General features: G+C 41.6%; 1 protein-coding gene across 1 annotated transcript in view; it reads left to right on the top strand.

Moving 5' to 3' along the window:
- Positions 1 to 524: 524 nt before the first annotated feature.
- LOC105086721 (spermatogenesis-associated protein 31D4) overlaps positions 525 to 16,547 on the top strand; it is a 154,059-nt gene continuing 138,036 nt past the window's right edge. Inside the window, exon 1 of the mRNA XM_064490291.1 lies at positions 525 to 654. The gene's annotated coding sequence lies outside the window, so the exon portion shown is untranslated. The remainder of the gene's footprint in view (positions 655 to 16,547) is intronic.

The raw sequence follows: 16,547 nt of genomic DNA on the forward strand, positions 1-16,547 counted from the left end.
GCGGGCGAGTTCGGAGTAGTCGCGGCGGGGGTTAAGTCGCCGAGGGTCAGTGGAGGTCCCGGCTGGTGGCGCGGGTCCCGCCCGGCCGTGCGAAGGTGGGGGTGGCGTAATCGGCTGCCTCGGGAACGCGGGGCACAGGGTACCCGCTGCCGCCGCTGCTGCTCCTGCAGCCGCCGCCGCCGCCGCCGCCGCCCGCGCCTCTCGCGCCGGTTACATTAACACGCGGTTTCACACTCCGGAGCTAACCAGCGCCGGCCCCGCCCAGCCCTGTGCGGGCGGGGGCCGCGAGCGCGGAGCCGGCGGAGGACGTGGGCCCTGTAGGGCGGAGGGGGAAGCCGAGAGGCCCGCGTCAGCCAATTGCGTGCGCCGCGCCCAACGTGGGGTGCTTACGCGGCGCCTCCCCAGAGCCTATGGCAGCGCGGCTCCGGACTGGCCTTGTCTCTCTCTCTCTCTCTCTCACTCGCCTCCTCACCCACCTCACTCGCTTCCATCTCCGCCGTCTCCCCCGTCTCCCCTCCCACCCAACCCCATCCCTCCTCCGCCAGCCGCGTCCTCCCGGGCTCGATGAGGAACTGTTCTTGGAGGAGCTGCGGGACGCCGAAACTAGCCAATGGGAAGCTGCGAGACGCGGAGATTGGCACCGTGGATGGGAAGGTCGGTGGGAAGGAGAGCGGCGGGGCCGGGCTGTCAATCAAAGTAACGTGGGGCTAGGGGAGGGAGCGCGCGGGAGCGCGCGAGCGGGAGGGACCCTTGAGCGTGCAGCCGCCGAAGCTGGGGGCTTGAGTTTGCAAAAATCCTGTCACTTGTTCACTTTTCTCTTTAGTGAAAATCCTCAGATCTCAGTGAAAGTACCTCAGAGACTAGCCGCGTAGTTTCTTATGAGGGAGAAGGGGTGCTTTTTGGTAGTTTGAGTCAAACGCGTCTTTCGGTGCTGGCCCCTTCTTTGATGCTACTCTTTAAAGTGAGGTCACATTCAGAAATTTCTCTGAGGATTGTTTTTCCTTGAGCTGCCTTTTCACGGATATGCTAGAAGGAATGAACTGTGCACTTAGTAGGGAATGCATAAGTGGGCAATCATTGGCTGGCGTAGTACACTATTGGCCTAAGATTAAGCTTTTAATGCCCACGCCCATTTTGCACCCAATGTGGTCGGAATTGGTTTTTATTTTAGGATTTCAAACTACTTTGCAGAAAGATCGGCCTGCCTTGGTTTGGCGGGAAGGATATCCAAGGTGCCGCCAGAGTAAGGCACGCGCGTCCCAGTCACAGACGCGATATTTTTGCCTGCGGCGCGAAATCCCGAGTCCTTCTGAAAAGTCCCTATTTCGCTGTGCTGGGAGGTAGGCGGGCTGTTCAGAGTTTCAGGGGCCTCGCAGCAACATGACCGAGAGTCTGTTTCCAATTACTGGAAACAAAGGGAGACAATGGGATAAACCAACATTGAGACCTGAAAAACCTGTCCTGCCCACCCCACCCCCATAGTTCGGATGGTACTCCCCGTTAAGGAGCTGTGTTAATGAGCTGTGTAAGGGAAGCGCTGGGTAAATGACGTGGCTAAAATTTTCATAAGATGGAACTTAAAAAGGGTTTTGAGATTTTTAAATACACGGAGCATACTGCGTAAATCTCCAGTTTTTGTCTATTATTCTAAATACATCATACAGCAAAAAACCTTCAATGTTGCCACATTCATACTCTAAAGAGCAGTTCAGTTGAGCTGTTTCCACAGGATTGGTAAGTGAATATGCTATTTTAGCCAAATGGTGGTGAATTCTTCATGAGAAAGACACATCTTTGACAAGCATTCATCTTAATGTTGGAACGTACTGTTTGGTGTTAATAGCCCTCAGTTTCCCATTATTATACTTCCAAGAGAGTTATGGAAAGGTATTTGTTTAAACAGAAATACATTTTATTCGAAGATTTGCTTTTACAGACATCTTTTTCTTGAAATATTTAAAGAATCATTTTAGATAATTCATTTCGCGGGTGGAGTTCTTAAATATTATAATATTGATTTGCCTATAATTGGATCAATCCCAAATATCAATTATAAATGAAAAATTAAAGGAGCAATTTTACTACACGGCGGTAGTAATTCTCAAACAAGGTCAGCATTGTGGCTTTGCAGTGTTCCCGTTTAGAGGGGTTGGGTAGGGGGTTCTATGATTCATTCTGCAGACATGGAAAATGAATAGGAAGGAAGCACTGCCCCTTTCCTTGATTAAATTTGGTGATGATGAGAGCCAACTCACTCCACGTACAGGACTGTTTGAATCATAGGATCATGTGCAACTAAGCTTTGTCCTTTGACAACCTGTGTTCCTTGGAATCATCTAGTGACTGGGCCACCTCTACCAGTCTGTGCTCCAGGATTGTGTAGAAAGTGCTTAGATGCCACAAATCTGCCTGTGCCTGCTGGGACAACTAGGGCAACTGTGGCTTCTCCCTGGCTTACCCAAGCTTTACTTTGATTTACTGGCATATGCTGGTGGTTAAGTTTAAAGAGAGAAGTTAAAACAGGAACAAAAGTGTTGCTTCTTCTCTTTTTCTCTCCTCTTCTCATCCTCTTCAAAATTGTTCTAACACATTGTCTTTAAACGTTCTCTAATATAACTATTTACAGCAAACGTCTACTCATCATATTTCCTAGCTTGCCATGGGTAAAAATTAGAAGTTCTCTTGTAACTAGTGTTTCTTTACAAGTAGAGTTTGAAAGACCAGGCCTTCTGATTTCCTTACGATATAGTATGTGGAGAAAAGAAAGAGTGATGATTGTAAAATTGGAAGGCCTTTAATTGTGTGCATAAAGATGGTCGGTTTCCCATGGCTTCTTTCTCTGACAGCGCATCCTCCTTAAGAGAGGAGGTTGGGCCCCTTTTCAAGGTCATGTTTTCTCTGTGATTGTCATGCTGTAATAATTATACTACAAAACTCTCATCAAACTGCATTACAAATGATGGTGTTTAAACAATCAAGCAGCTTTAATCTTATGTTTTAAATAAATAATATATGTGCAGATTGCCTACAGCCTGTTTAAAGGAAAATAGTCCTACTCATGAAATCTATAATTTTGGTCTTCTATTTAAAGTCTGTTAACCATAATCTTCTTTACCTTTAACGTATTTATATGTTGATGATGTTTTTACATGAAATAATATTAGTACTCCACTTCCATAGGAAATTGTCTCTGAAAAAAAGTTCCCTCTTTATCCTCTGCAAAAGAAACAAAGATTGCTAGATTGTTTATCATGGATGCATATATGGGTGTATTTCCATTCATTTGTTGCTGAGTTATCAAATTTTCAACTCACCAATAGCATGAGTAATTACAAAACCTAGATGCTTTCTATGGTATAGGTACTAGAGACAATAGAAAAATTATGAATGCTGGTCATAGAAATTAATGCATCTTTTAAAGCTATTACTTTTTTGTTTGAAATAATTATACACATTTTTAAAAGATCACTTTTGTCATTTTCTCTTTCTTTTACCTTATTACTTATCCATTTCTTCAGTTGACTTCTTCTTTTAAACTGGGAGTTTTCTTAAACCTAGGAAATGCAGGGTCCAGAATAAATCTCTCCAGCATTGCTTTATCACCTTTTTTCCCTCACCACTTTACCAAAGAAAAGGGCAGGATGGGCGTAGGGGGTGAGGGGTGGAGGGAAGAAAGCAGAGAAGGAAAAGAAAAATCAGTAGCAGATCCATGCAGCAGTGAAACCTCAAATAAAATCACATCCAAAGAATCTCTTGCGGTTTCACACAATATGGTAAAATTAGAGATTGCAGGAAACCAACTAAATTAAACTGGGAGCATTTGAAGAGAAACGAGCAGACTTTATGAAAATGACACATTGACTGACCAGTATGCTTTTTTATCAACAATTTCTTTGTTAAGATGCAGATCAAAGGAACCTGCATATGTTTTCATTTTGTTCTAACTAGAAAATTACATCCAGATGTTTAATAGGCATTTGGTTGGTTTTTCAGCATTGATTAGATATGTTGGTTCTGTTTGCTTACAAGTGTAGCCGGATCATTAGCTAATGCAAAGAAATGTTTGCTGTGAGTTGCTAATTAGGGCTTTTGGAAACCCTCCATGCTCAAGAACAATTTGTACAGTGGCCAGAGAACTTGTGGGACTTGGGGAAGTTGTTTTCCCTTCTCTGTCAGGGTGGGGAGAAGCAGACAGCCCAGTTCCCTAATCTCTTTTTGCCTAGGGGGATTGCGATGCTATCCCTGAGGATTGGAGTGCAAATAAATTAGGAAGAGACCACACAGGCACTCCCAAACACAGAGATAAATGTGCTCTTTTTGGAACCACCACCACGCTGTCTTTGGGGGTGTGGGGGGAGTGAACATCTAAAATGCTGAACATTAACATGTGGAAGATGCTTGGTGCTAATGTTATCAAATACACAGCCTTTTTAAGTATACTTTAGAGACAGATGGGAAAGCCCTTTATGATAAACGAGTGTACTTGAATTCATTACTGTAGTACTTCTAATTAAAAATGTCTCCTTGGCAATTTCAGTACTTTTACGGGGTACAAGAGACCAAGCTTAGGAAGGGGAAGGCTAGGGCGAGTGAAGGGGGAGAGGGAGCGAAATTTTGGAGATGAGGATGACACTGGGAGGAAAAGCAGCGTTTACTTTCACAGCCCACCCATTTGTTGACCTTGTTAAAGCCCCCAAACTGGTAGGAGATTAGCCATTCACACGGTATTCAAATAAACTGTTTGAGAATTTGAGGCACCAGGCGGATAAACTTCTTAACTGGCCAATCACGTTTTTAAAAACACTTGGCCTGCAGAAGAATACCACCTCAGCCTGGGCGAACTTTTGTTTATTTAAGTCTGTATTTCTAGGGGGGTGTTGGTCCAGAATAGCCTGTGTTTATAAACCATCCTTGAAGTGCAGATACAAATGTTCTTCTGCAGATTATTGCCCCTCCGAGGCTTGCTTACATCTCTTGGCTGTGTACAGCACACATGTTAATTTGTTAATGTGGACTGGTAAAAGCTGGGATGATAAACTTTTTTTTATTCTTTCGGTTTAGCATTTAGCTCAACAGAAGCTGAAGGGAATTTGGGAGACAAAAGAAAAAAGTAGTTAAAGGAAGCACCTTTGATGAGCATTCCTACATACTCGCACAACAATAGCAGACCTTGGCCATTTCAAGCTCTCTGCAAGGATCCACTTGCTGCAGGCCCAGCACTTGCTAGGAAATCAGCCTTAAACCGGGACACCTTTCCTCTGACCTTAAAAGCCTTTGCTTTGGCAGTATCATTTAAATAACTTTTCTTCCTGAAGCTTGCAGTTTCTTTGATGGGTTAAAGCTGAGTTCAGCTAATCTCTGATCTCTTGGTGTTCCTCACGGTTGAAGGCAGGTGAGCTCTGGGGATGGGAAAGGAGCTAGAAAGCAAGTGAATATTCCAGATACTTCCACAGTTTTCAGGATGGAGAGCCTAGGCCTAGATGAACAAGTCAAGTGACCTAAATACAGAATGTTGGGAAATTCCACAAGACAACTGGCCTGCGTTCTTTAAAAAGTCTGTGTCATGAGAAGGAGAAAAAAGATTCGGAAGGACTGTCCCCTAAACACAAAGACATATGATGAAAATGCAGTATGTGACTCTTGATGGTCTCTTTATGGGTTCAAAAAATAAAAATAAAAACCCAGCAACTATGAAAGATGTTCTTGGACAGTTTTAATGTGGACTGGGTATCAGGTAATAGGGAATTTTGGGTTTTTTTCTTAATGTGAGAACTGTGGTTGTATCAGAGGATGTTATTCTGAGAAGATGGGTGGTGATGCATGCAGTTTCAAATGAAGTCTGCAGCTGCAAAGAAAAAGTGCATGTGGAGAAAGAGAAAACAAATCTGACCAAAAGCCTCAGTTATAGAATTTAGGGGTAGAGCCTGTAGCTACTCTTTTTACTTTTTCTTCAACTTTTCTGTATGCTTGAAATTTTTCATGATAAAAAGTGGGAAAGCCAATTTTGGTTCATTGTCCACATCTTTTTCTTCATATATTAAATGGAAATTCCTTTTGTAGTTAAAAGATTGGCTTATGATGGTTCTAGTTTTAAACAGTGCAAAAAAGGGACCATCTTTTGTTGTTTTTTGTTTTTTCCTCTGATCATAGAAAAGCTATTGTACTAAATATCCAAAGTATTACCCAATGTTTTTCTCTGGATTTTTTAGTTCTTTTATTATTTATGCTATTTTATTTCTGTTTGTTTTTCCTGCAGTCTCAAATGTCCCTTAGTTATCAATTAACATAAAATGGAACTCTTTAAATAAATTAGGGCATTACATTAGCAATCCTCTAATGCATTGTTTTGTGGGCCATCAAGCTCAGAATCACCAGAAAATCTACTATAAAATAAAGAAGAAAACTGCTTACATATTAAGAATTAAAGTAGTAGCAAGTAGATTTTATTTCAGAGTCATAATTCCCATTATAAATAGTTGTTCCACCAGCCTTTTCATCACTTGAACCCAACAGTGAAATTTACAAATTTTTAGTTTGATATGGAAATTTCCTTAATATTTTGAAATATAATGCTGAAACAGATTATTGCTCTGTGTACTAAGCTTCAAATATTAATCTTGAAAAGAAATGAAAGCAGCACTAAATCTTGGACACTTATCTAGAATCAGTGAGGCACATATTTATGATAGGCTAAAAAACAATCTTCCAAAAGTTGTGAAAAGTGGCAAGGCATAACTTGAGATTTGACAGTTGGCATGCCCCATCATCAGTTTTTTCACCTTTAATCATAGCTATTCAGCGTGCTTTTATTTTTCCTGTCACCATTATGTTTATTGAGAGGAAAAGTTTCTGTGACCATGGTAAGCAGATTCCAGTCTGTGTGAACAGATTAAATCCACAACTTCCAATGAAAAACTTGAGTGCCTTAAAGGGAGGCAAATAAGAAAATACCAGAAAACCAGGACCTTTTACACAGGGTCCAATATTTCTAGCCACCATCCCCATGAGCAATGGTTATGTAAAATGAAAACGGTAAAAATAACTGCTTTGCTATGACAGAAAAGGCCCCATGGGACCAGAGTTACCATTTTGGTTTCCCCCATTGGCTGTCTCCACACTTCAGGAGAACTAGCAAGCTACCACTGGGACTTGAAAAAGTGTTACAAAACACTGACAAGTATTAGAGAAATGTTGATTAGTGTAAACTGCCTGCCTCAAGGAATAATACCTTTCTTCAGAAAACTGGTTTTTCTAATTAGCATTTCTATGGTGGCTGGTATCTCCAGGTAGCTCCAGGGAGTGTTTCCAAAAGTTGCTCACCTTTGCTGGAGAGAGGAGTTATCATCATATTTACATCATTAATTTCTGAAAACTTGGGGGGAAAATTAATAGGTTAAAACGTCAATGGGCCTTCAATAAAAAAGGGTGAACTTTTGCCATTTGCAGCAACATGGATGGACTTGGAGGGCATTAAGCTAAGTGAAATAAGTCAGACAGAGAAAGATAAATATGGTAAGATACCACTGATATGTGGAATCTAAAAAACACAGCAAACTAGAGAATATATATATATATATAGAAGAAGAAGACTCACAGATATTGAGAACAAACTAGCAGTTACCAGTAGGGAAAGGAGGGAGGGCAACACAGGAGTCGGGGAGCAGGAGGTACAAACTATTGGGTGTAAGACAGGCTACAAGGGTGTATTGTACAACACGGGGACTGTAGCCAGTACTTTGTAATAACTGTAAATGGAATATAACTTTTAAAAATTGTATAAAAAGATAAATAGATAGATAGATAGATAAATAAATCAATGGGCCTTACAAAGGAAGGAAATTCTGACACATGCTACAACATGGAGGACATCATGCTAGTGAAATAAGCCAGACAGAAAAAGACAAATGCTGCATGAGTCTACTTATATGAGGTCCCTAGAGTGAGCAAATTGATAGATAGCAAGTAGAACTGAGGTTGCCAGGGCTGGGGAGAGGAAGGGATGGGGAGTTATTACTTAACGGTAGGGAGTTTTCGTTTTGCAAAATGGACAGAGTTCTCTGGATGGAGGGTGGTGAGGCACCACCACGATGTGAATGTGCTTAATGACACTGAACTGTGCATTTAAAAAGGGTTACGATGATAAATTTTATGTTATGTGTGTGTTACCAATTATTGTTTTTAAGTCAGTGGGATTCCTTTTTTGGTCATGCACCAGTTTTACAGTGGATTCTCATCCGATTCATTTCCTGAATGTGTGCATACCACTGTTTGTTTATTGAGCTCTCACCCTGTGTCAGACACAGTTCTAAGTGCTTTACTTGTTTGTATTACCTCATGTGACCCTCAAGGTATTTCTATTAGCAAGATCTATTACCATCCCTATTTTACGGACCAGAAACCTAAGGCCCAGTACTTTCCCAGAGTCACTGGTGGGAGAGCTGGCTTTTGAACCCTGGCCCTCCAGAGAGCTCACTAGCAGCCACTGGCCACAGCGAGGACTCACCTTCCAGAACGCCCTTTCCCAGTCTCCTCTCACACCCCTTACTGATCCACAGATAGGAAAATGTGTATGTGTATTTTGCTCACCAGTTTGGTAGGCTTTCTCAGTGCTTTTCAGGTGAGGTTGATAAAGAATTTATGTGTTTGTGTTTTTTTAATTGAAGTATAGTCGATTTACAACATTATGTTAATTTCTGCCATACAGCATAGTGATTCATTTATACGTATAAGTATAAATATTCCTTTTCATAGTCATTTTCATTATATGCCATTACAAGGTATTGAATATAGTTCCCTGTGCTATACAGTAGGACCTTGTTGTTTATCTATTTTGCATATAGTAGTTAGTATCTGCAAATCCTGAACTCCTAATTTATCCCTTCCCACTCCCTTTCCCCCGGTAGCCGTAAGTTTGTTTTCTATGTCTGAGTCAGTTTCTGTTTCTTAAATAAGTTCATTTTGTGTCCTTTTTTTTTTTTTTTTAAGATTTGACATATAAGTGATGTCATATGGTATTTTTCTTTCTCTTTCTGGCTTATTTTGCTTAATATGATGATCTCCAGGTCCTTCCATGTTGCTGCAAATGGCATGATTTTATTTTACTTAATTTTATTTTTTTTGTGGCTGAGTTGTATTCCATTGTGTGTGTGTGGATAGATAGATAGATAGATAGGTATCTCACAAATTCTTTATCCAGTCATCTGTCCCTGGACTACTTTAAGAATTTATATTCCTGCGGACAGAGCTGCATCGAGGCTCTGAAACTGTGTCTGCCAGCAAAGAAGTGCAGCCATCTTCAGCTGTGTTCTTTCTGGAAGCACCCAGTCTATACCCCAAATTGCAGTTCAGCAAACAAGGTGGGCTCAGCAGCCAGCTGAAGCAGAGAACACCTGAGATGCTAAGTCTTGCTTTCAACTAGGACAGCAAAGCAACTGTCCTGGTTTACAACTTCACAAATGATAAAGTATAAAAAAAATTTTTTTAAAGGTGGGGGGATATATAGAATACTGAGATTAGTAATGGTTTGGGATGTCCTGATAGCATGTTTGGAAACATTTGACCTGTTGAATGTAAATGGATTGTTTCTAGCCTCCAAAGCCCTCTTAAAATCAGTGGCTTTTAAATATCTTTGACCATGAACCATACTAAGAAAAACATTTTAAAAATACCAGTTCAGTTCTCTCTCTTTCAATATACACAGAGGTCACATACATAGGTTGCAACACACAATTTTAAAATACTGCTTTAAATTATGCTATTGTGTTAGTCAGGGTTCTCCAGAGGAATAGAACCAATAGGAGAGAAAGAGAGAGAAGAGGAGATTTATTATAGGAATTGGCCCATGAAGTTATGGGGGCCACGAATCTGCCACCTGTAAGCGGGAGAAGCAGGATAGCCAGTGGTACAATTCAGTCCAAATCCGAAGACCTGGGAACTGAGGGGCTACTTGTGTAAGCCCGAGAGTCCAAAGGCTAGAGAACCAGGAGCTTGATACCCCAGCTCAAGAAGAGAGGAGGAAGGGAAAGGGATAAATTAAGAGTCTGGGATTAACGGGTACACACTACTATGTATACAATAGATAAACAACAAGGTCCTACTGTATAGCACAGGGAGCTATAGTCAATATCTTGTATAACCCATGATGAAAAAAGAATCTGAAAAAGAATATATATAACTGAATCACTATGCTGTACACCAGAAACTAACACAATGTTGTAAATCAACTATAATTTAATAAAAAAAAAAATAGAAAAAAAGAGGAGAGCTTGCCCTTCCTCCTTTTTGTTCTACTTGGGGGCCCCCAATTTATTGGATGGTGCCAACCCACAATGATGAGCATGATCTTAGTTTACTGAACCAAATGCTGATTTCTGGAAACACTCTTAACAGATACACTCAGACATGCTTTCCCAGCTGTCTGGACATCCCTTAGCCCAGTTAAGTTGACACACAAAATGAACCATCACAGCTATAGAATTTTTCAACTTGATTATGAACAACTTTGGCTTATGGAATGTCATTAACCCCAAAACCATATACATGAAAAATGGCGACACAATTCTAGTTGATAACGTCAGCACAGTTTATTCCTTCCTTTGCACTTGTGGCAATGGTAAATTATAATCCCTGCCTTAAACACAGTTACAGTCCAAAATCAGTAGGATGCAAAGCTCTTCAGGGACTTTGCTGCATAATTCTTTGTTACTCCCTTCTCTCCTGGCCCTTTTCTGTCTCAAGTTTCCATATGCCTTATCAGGACCCCCGTCCCATCACCCACATCCCAAGGCATCCCCCATCCTTCTTCCGCCCCATCCCACCCCAAACCTAGAATGATTTAACAAATAAAACACAGACTCAGAGACAGAGGGTCCTGAAATGGAATTCCCGTCTGCCTCTTACTGTATGACCTTGGGCAAACCACTCCTGTCTCTGAGTGTTAGTTTCCTCACCTATAAAATCAGGGTAATAGCCCAGGTCTCTCAAGGTGGTTGCTTGGACTTAAAGAGGGAAGCTGAGATAACACAGTACAATATTTAAGACAGTACTTGGCCCTGAGAACCTTGTTCTCTTTCCCTTTTTTGCCCAGGGCTTGATGAAAGCCCTACCCTAGGTCACCAGACGCTGGGGAATCACCATCCCACTACTATGCATCCTCGAAAATCAGAGAGCAGCACAGATTCCCAGACTGTGTTCTTTGTAACTCTAGTCCCGTCATGGCCCAATGCTCAGGGGCCCAAGAAATACATCATCAAGGTGTTTCTTGGAGGCATGATAAATGAATATCAGGGGAAAACAGGAATGCCCTCCCATTCATAGGCTGTTTCACACTCAAGAAAAAACACTGCTGGTACACATATCTTTTTGGAAGTGAAAATGCAATTTGGGATGAGAGTACTATGACAACAAATAAAGAACAACATACAGTGGTTATTTGGGGTGGGGTGTGGCTAAATGCCCTGAGTTGCCCATTTAGATAATATAATAAGAAAGAAAGGCTAACTAGGGAGAGGTTAATGGAATTAGGTCTCAAATACACTCTTCTTCAATGTCCCACCATCTCACCCAATGAATGTGAAGTTGTGCGTTGGAAAGACCTTGAGAAAAACATAGAAATTAGGAAGTCAATTAGACATTAATGAACTCTTTTGAGAAATGTGATCTGGCCTAGGAATCTTTTTGAACTGGGAACTTCCACTTTCCTTTCACATCATCTGTTTTATTAGCAATGGCCGAGGTCTCTCAATCTGTGAATAAGGTTTAGTGCGAATTGATGAGCCCTGGCTAAATAAGACTTCTAATGGCTGTGGGTTGCTGGTCTGTGGTAGAAGTCAGACTCAATTATCTTTAAATTCAACAATTCCCTGTCTACTGAGGGACTCTTTAGGACCTCTTCTATGTGTCTGCCTTCATTTGAAATCTTTTGTTTGAAATCAGGCCTATTTTAGAAAGACGGGAAAAAAAAAATCAAAATACAAAACCTTCATTTATGAGGAGAATGAAAGAAAAAAAATAAGGGATTTTTCCTTCTAGATTTGGCTTTTTCCAGTACAGAACAATTAGACCATTGGGTAAACAATCTTGGCTGCTCAGATCCGGCTTTAAAAAAACCCTCATGATTTATACAATGTAGTGTTCTTGGCCTTGCTATATACATAGACCAATTCTACCAGCTTTTACATCCTTGTGGCTCCCTTCCCCCACTGCAGCCATTTAAGGAGGAGTTCTATTTGGGAAGATAGAACAAAGCTATCTTTATGCTGTGAACAGTGTAGAGCTCCCAGGGGTGGGGGAGGAGTGAAGAGGAAGGAATAATGAACAAGGAGGAGAAGGTGGTACTTAGTTCTTAAGTTTTACTCAGTAAGAATTCTTTCTGTGTCAAATGGGAGGCATACCTAGAATTTTCAGTCTATCAACTCTTATCTAATGTCTTCAAACAGATCCTTGGGAGCACAGTCCTCGTTCTCAGGAAGCATATTCACCTAGTAATACATTAGCAGACATTAGGACCAGCATGGACTAGAAGGTCCACAGTTACACTGGGCTAAAATTAGGAATTCTTTTCCAGGAATGAAGTATTCTCACTTCCATTATTCTTTTGAGTGGAGTATAGGCGACAAGATGGTTTGGGGAAAGAGTCGGTGGTAGTAGATGTTGGTTGTGGATGGAAGATGTTAATGCTGGGAATTTTTTATTTCCAGTGCAAAAGTGCCTAAGATGTTCCTTCTGTGAACCCCATCATTCACATTTTTTGAAAAATGTTTTGAAAGGATTCTGCATAGCCCTATAATCTCAGTAGGCATCTCAAGCTGGATTTCATTCCACTGAGTTTAGCTCCGTGGTCTGTTCATTTCTTCTATATGTAAAGGGAATCAGTAGGGAAACAGCCTCTTCAAATGTTGGCTTTCAGACCCAGAAAAGTACAAATTCTCTGCAATCCAGCAAGCCTTAAAGTGAATGGAATTTCTTTGGTGAAGTGGGTTTTTTTTTTCCAGCTACAACTCTTTCTGGGGCTAATGCCTTACTCATGAAACTCCAGCTGTAGACAGACCTCTCACAGTCCATCTAGATGGTATGTGCTCACCTGGGCCGTTGGTCCTTAGTAGGTGGACGTTTCCTAATTTCTTATTCATTAAGACTTAACTGTCCCACATTCATTTTGGGAGATTAAATGGAAGTTAAAAGTTGTGAAGCACAATTCATTCCTGATAACAAGTTTTGAACCAATATGTTTATTTGGATACAGCAAAAACACAATTCTCTCTTAGGCTTTGAGGACATCAGGAACTATTTAGAAGTTAATTCCTCTTCTAGAGAGCAATCAGGATAGCTGGGAAGTCAAAACTTATACTTTAAATGATGAGTACTAATAAAGAAAACTTTAAACAGTGCATGCTAAGGATCAAATGAGTGTTACATTCAGTGAGCCCTGTAAGAATTAGTGGAGCCATGTGGCTGAAGCTGGTGTCATGAAGGCTTTCAATACCCCACCAAGGAACACGTTCTTTCAGGTGACACTGAGCCTTGGTGCTGTGCTCCTGGTACGACACAACCAAATACTGATGTATTTCACTCTCATACAAATAAAGACTAGTTTGACTAGCAGAAAATGGCTCATATCTATGCAGTCTAAAATAAAAACCATGAGCATAGCTTCATGAAAAATAATCTGGCTATCAGACTAGGCCTGGGCAACTGTTTTTGAGCTTTTTCAATAATATTTTTTTCCTGTTCATTAATTTCCTCCACTCACTAGCACCAAAATTATAAAAACTAATGGAATGAATATTTAAGTTTAAAATTTCTATCCATTAACTTAATTTGGTCTGAAGTTGGTGAAGAATGGGCACAGGGAAGGCTGTCATTGTTGGATTTTAGCAGTGAATTACGTTGGCCCAGCTCCTGAAACACAGGCATCCCCTGAAGCATACTTTTGGGACCATTTTCAAACTCAAGAAGTAGTCAGAGGTAGAATGTCACGTACCATGGCAGGTTGAAGGAAGATGCCTTTTGGCACCTTTGTAATCCTCCTTCTCATCATTGTCATCATTTTCTAGCTGTTGTTCCTGAGTTCACTGATCTAAGTACTTTATATATGAATTCATTTATTCTTCACAATGACTCTAAAGTCAGTATTTTAATCACCTCCTGTGATGGCTAATTTTATGTGTCAACTTGACTAGGCTAAGGGATGCCCAGATAGCGGTTAAGACATTATTTCTGGGTGTGTCTGTGGGGGTGTTTCTAGGACAGATTAGTGTTTGAATCAGACTGAGTAAAAAAGATATTTACCAATTTGGGTGGGCATCATCCAGTGAATGGAACAAAAAGGCAGAGAAAGGGCAGATTTGCTTTTTGCTTGAACTGAGGCATCCAGCTTCCACCCTCCAACATCAGCACTGTTGGTTCTCGGACATTAGGACTTGTACTGAATGATACCAGTGTCTTTCCTGTTTCTCCAGCTTGCAGGCTGCAGATGGTGGGGCTTCCCAGCCTCCACGGTCTTGTGAACCAATTCCTATGATAAATCTCCTCTGTCTCTTTCTGTATTTATATATCTTGTTGGTTCTGTTTCTCTAGAGAACTCTTATCAGTACACCTCCATTTCACATGTGGGAACACCAAGGCACAGACAGTTAATGGCTTTCCCCAAATGTCACAGCTGGTATGGGGCAGAACTGCTGTGCAAGCAGCGTCCTTAATTGGGATGTGTGCCACTTCTGAGTAGATTGCTGACCAGCCCTTTGAGCTGAGGCCTCACCTTTGGGTTTAACGGAAGGAGCTGGACCAAGAGAAATCCAGTTTGGAGTTGGTTGGGGTTCCTGCCACTTAGAAGCATCAGAAAAGCCCCAGAAGAAGAGATCTCTCAAGCTCAGGGACAGCAGCGGCCACACAGGAGTGGCATGTTTTTGGACAGGTGTAAGATTTGTCAAGACAAACCAGATCTGCTCTGGTGCTTCCCTGGCATTTTTTTTCTCCACTTCCAGTCCTTAAGGAAATTGAAACAGCTTATGGCAAAACTTGTTCTTTCCCAGGTCCTCTCAGCCTCCTGTGGAGTTAGTTGGAGGGGGCAGGTGTGGGCTTTCCCACAGGGAAGGGAGAATAGACGTGGTTGGAGAATGAGCCTGCTGACCCCTTCTAGGAGAGGGAATTTCAGCTCCCTCTCATCACAGATGATAACTCTAGGAGACTCCCTTTTGCCCTTCCACTCCTGTGTCCTTTCTATCCTCTTGGCCACCTCCCTCTCCATCCTCCATCCCCCCCAATATGGTACCCTTGGACACACTTATTGAAGGATATCATTATGGTTCATTAAGATTAAGAAACTATGTTCCATCTTTCTCTTTTTTGCTTCCTGCCATCCTGAAGGGCCAGGCTAGCTCTCCTGGTGCATTCTGAAGATACTTCAATTAATGAGATAAACAGGAGTGGGGAGCCTTCATTAGGAGTCCTGGCCCTGGACCCATCTTTCTCTACAGATAAACCAGAGATTGCCGATTAGGAAGCGGGGAGGCGTGGGAGCTTTGAAGGCACTTGCCGGCTAGTTCTTTCTTCCCTGTTTGGCTGTTGTTCAAGGTGTCTGGTCTCCCCTTCAGCAAAGATCCCTGGAGGAGTAGAGAGGGTGGGGACAGGAGCTGGACCTCAGTACTCTTTCCTGAACTTCTAGTATCAGGAGGACAATGTTAGGTAATGCTAAGCCTTCAATATTAGTGACTGACACTGGCTGAGGGAAGAGAAGCAAAGCACATAGTCCCAATAGAGCCCACAAATGGACTGGTTGTACCTTTGTCAATATTGAATCAAGAGCCATAAAATATTTCATCTTCTCTAATCCAATAATTCTACTGCTGGAACTGTGTCCCAAGGAAAGAGTTTGAAGGAAGACAAGATAATTACAAGTATACCTGGTGCCCAGATCTTAGTTTATTAATACTATTATCCACGAATAGGTACCAGAGCTCCTTGGAGAAATTGTTCGCTCAGATCTGGGGCAGGGAGACCTCTCACTCTCAGTAAGTTAAATGATGCTCAGAGGATGAAGAGTTTGGGGTGGAGAGGCTGTGAATTCTGCTTTGAATTGAGTTTGAGGTACCTGGAAGATACAGCTGGAGATGTTCAATAGGGGCTACACAGAATTGGATGTGGGTGTAGATCCATGTAGACGTGTAAATATAGACATCGTACAAATGGATAATAGGGCCGAATAGGTCCCTGCATCACTTTGCAGAAAAATTCTCTCAGGTACTTGTTGAACATGCATATTTCTGAGTCCCACCTCAGGAAGCAGGACAAACTGCATTTTAAGGTGTTCCCCAAATCACTTTTTATGCACATATCGGTCTAAGAAATACTTACTCAAAGGATTGTAAAAATGCAAGGAGCCGTAGTGAGACTGAGAAGACAGAGGAGTAAGGGGTAACCCTGGATAATACCGTGTGCAGAGCCAAGAAACAGTGTTTTTCTTCAGAGCCCTGTGTCTCCAGAGGGCAAGGGAATTTCTGCAAGCATAAATGTAAAAAAGGAAACCATAAAAGAACAGAAGAACGTAT

Source organism: Camelus dromedarius, chromosome 10, assembly GCF_036321535.1.
Source record: "Camelus dromedarius isolate mCamDro1 chromosome 10, mCamDro1.pat, whole genome shotgun sequence".
In the NCBI taxonomy this organism is placed as follows: domain Eukaryota; kingdom Metazoa; phylum Chordata; class Mammalia; order Artiodactyla; family Camelidae; genus Camelus; species Camelus dromedarius.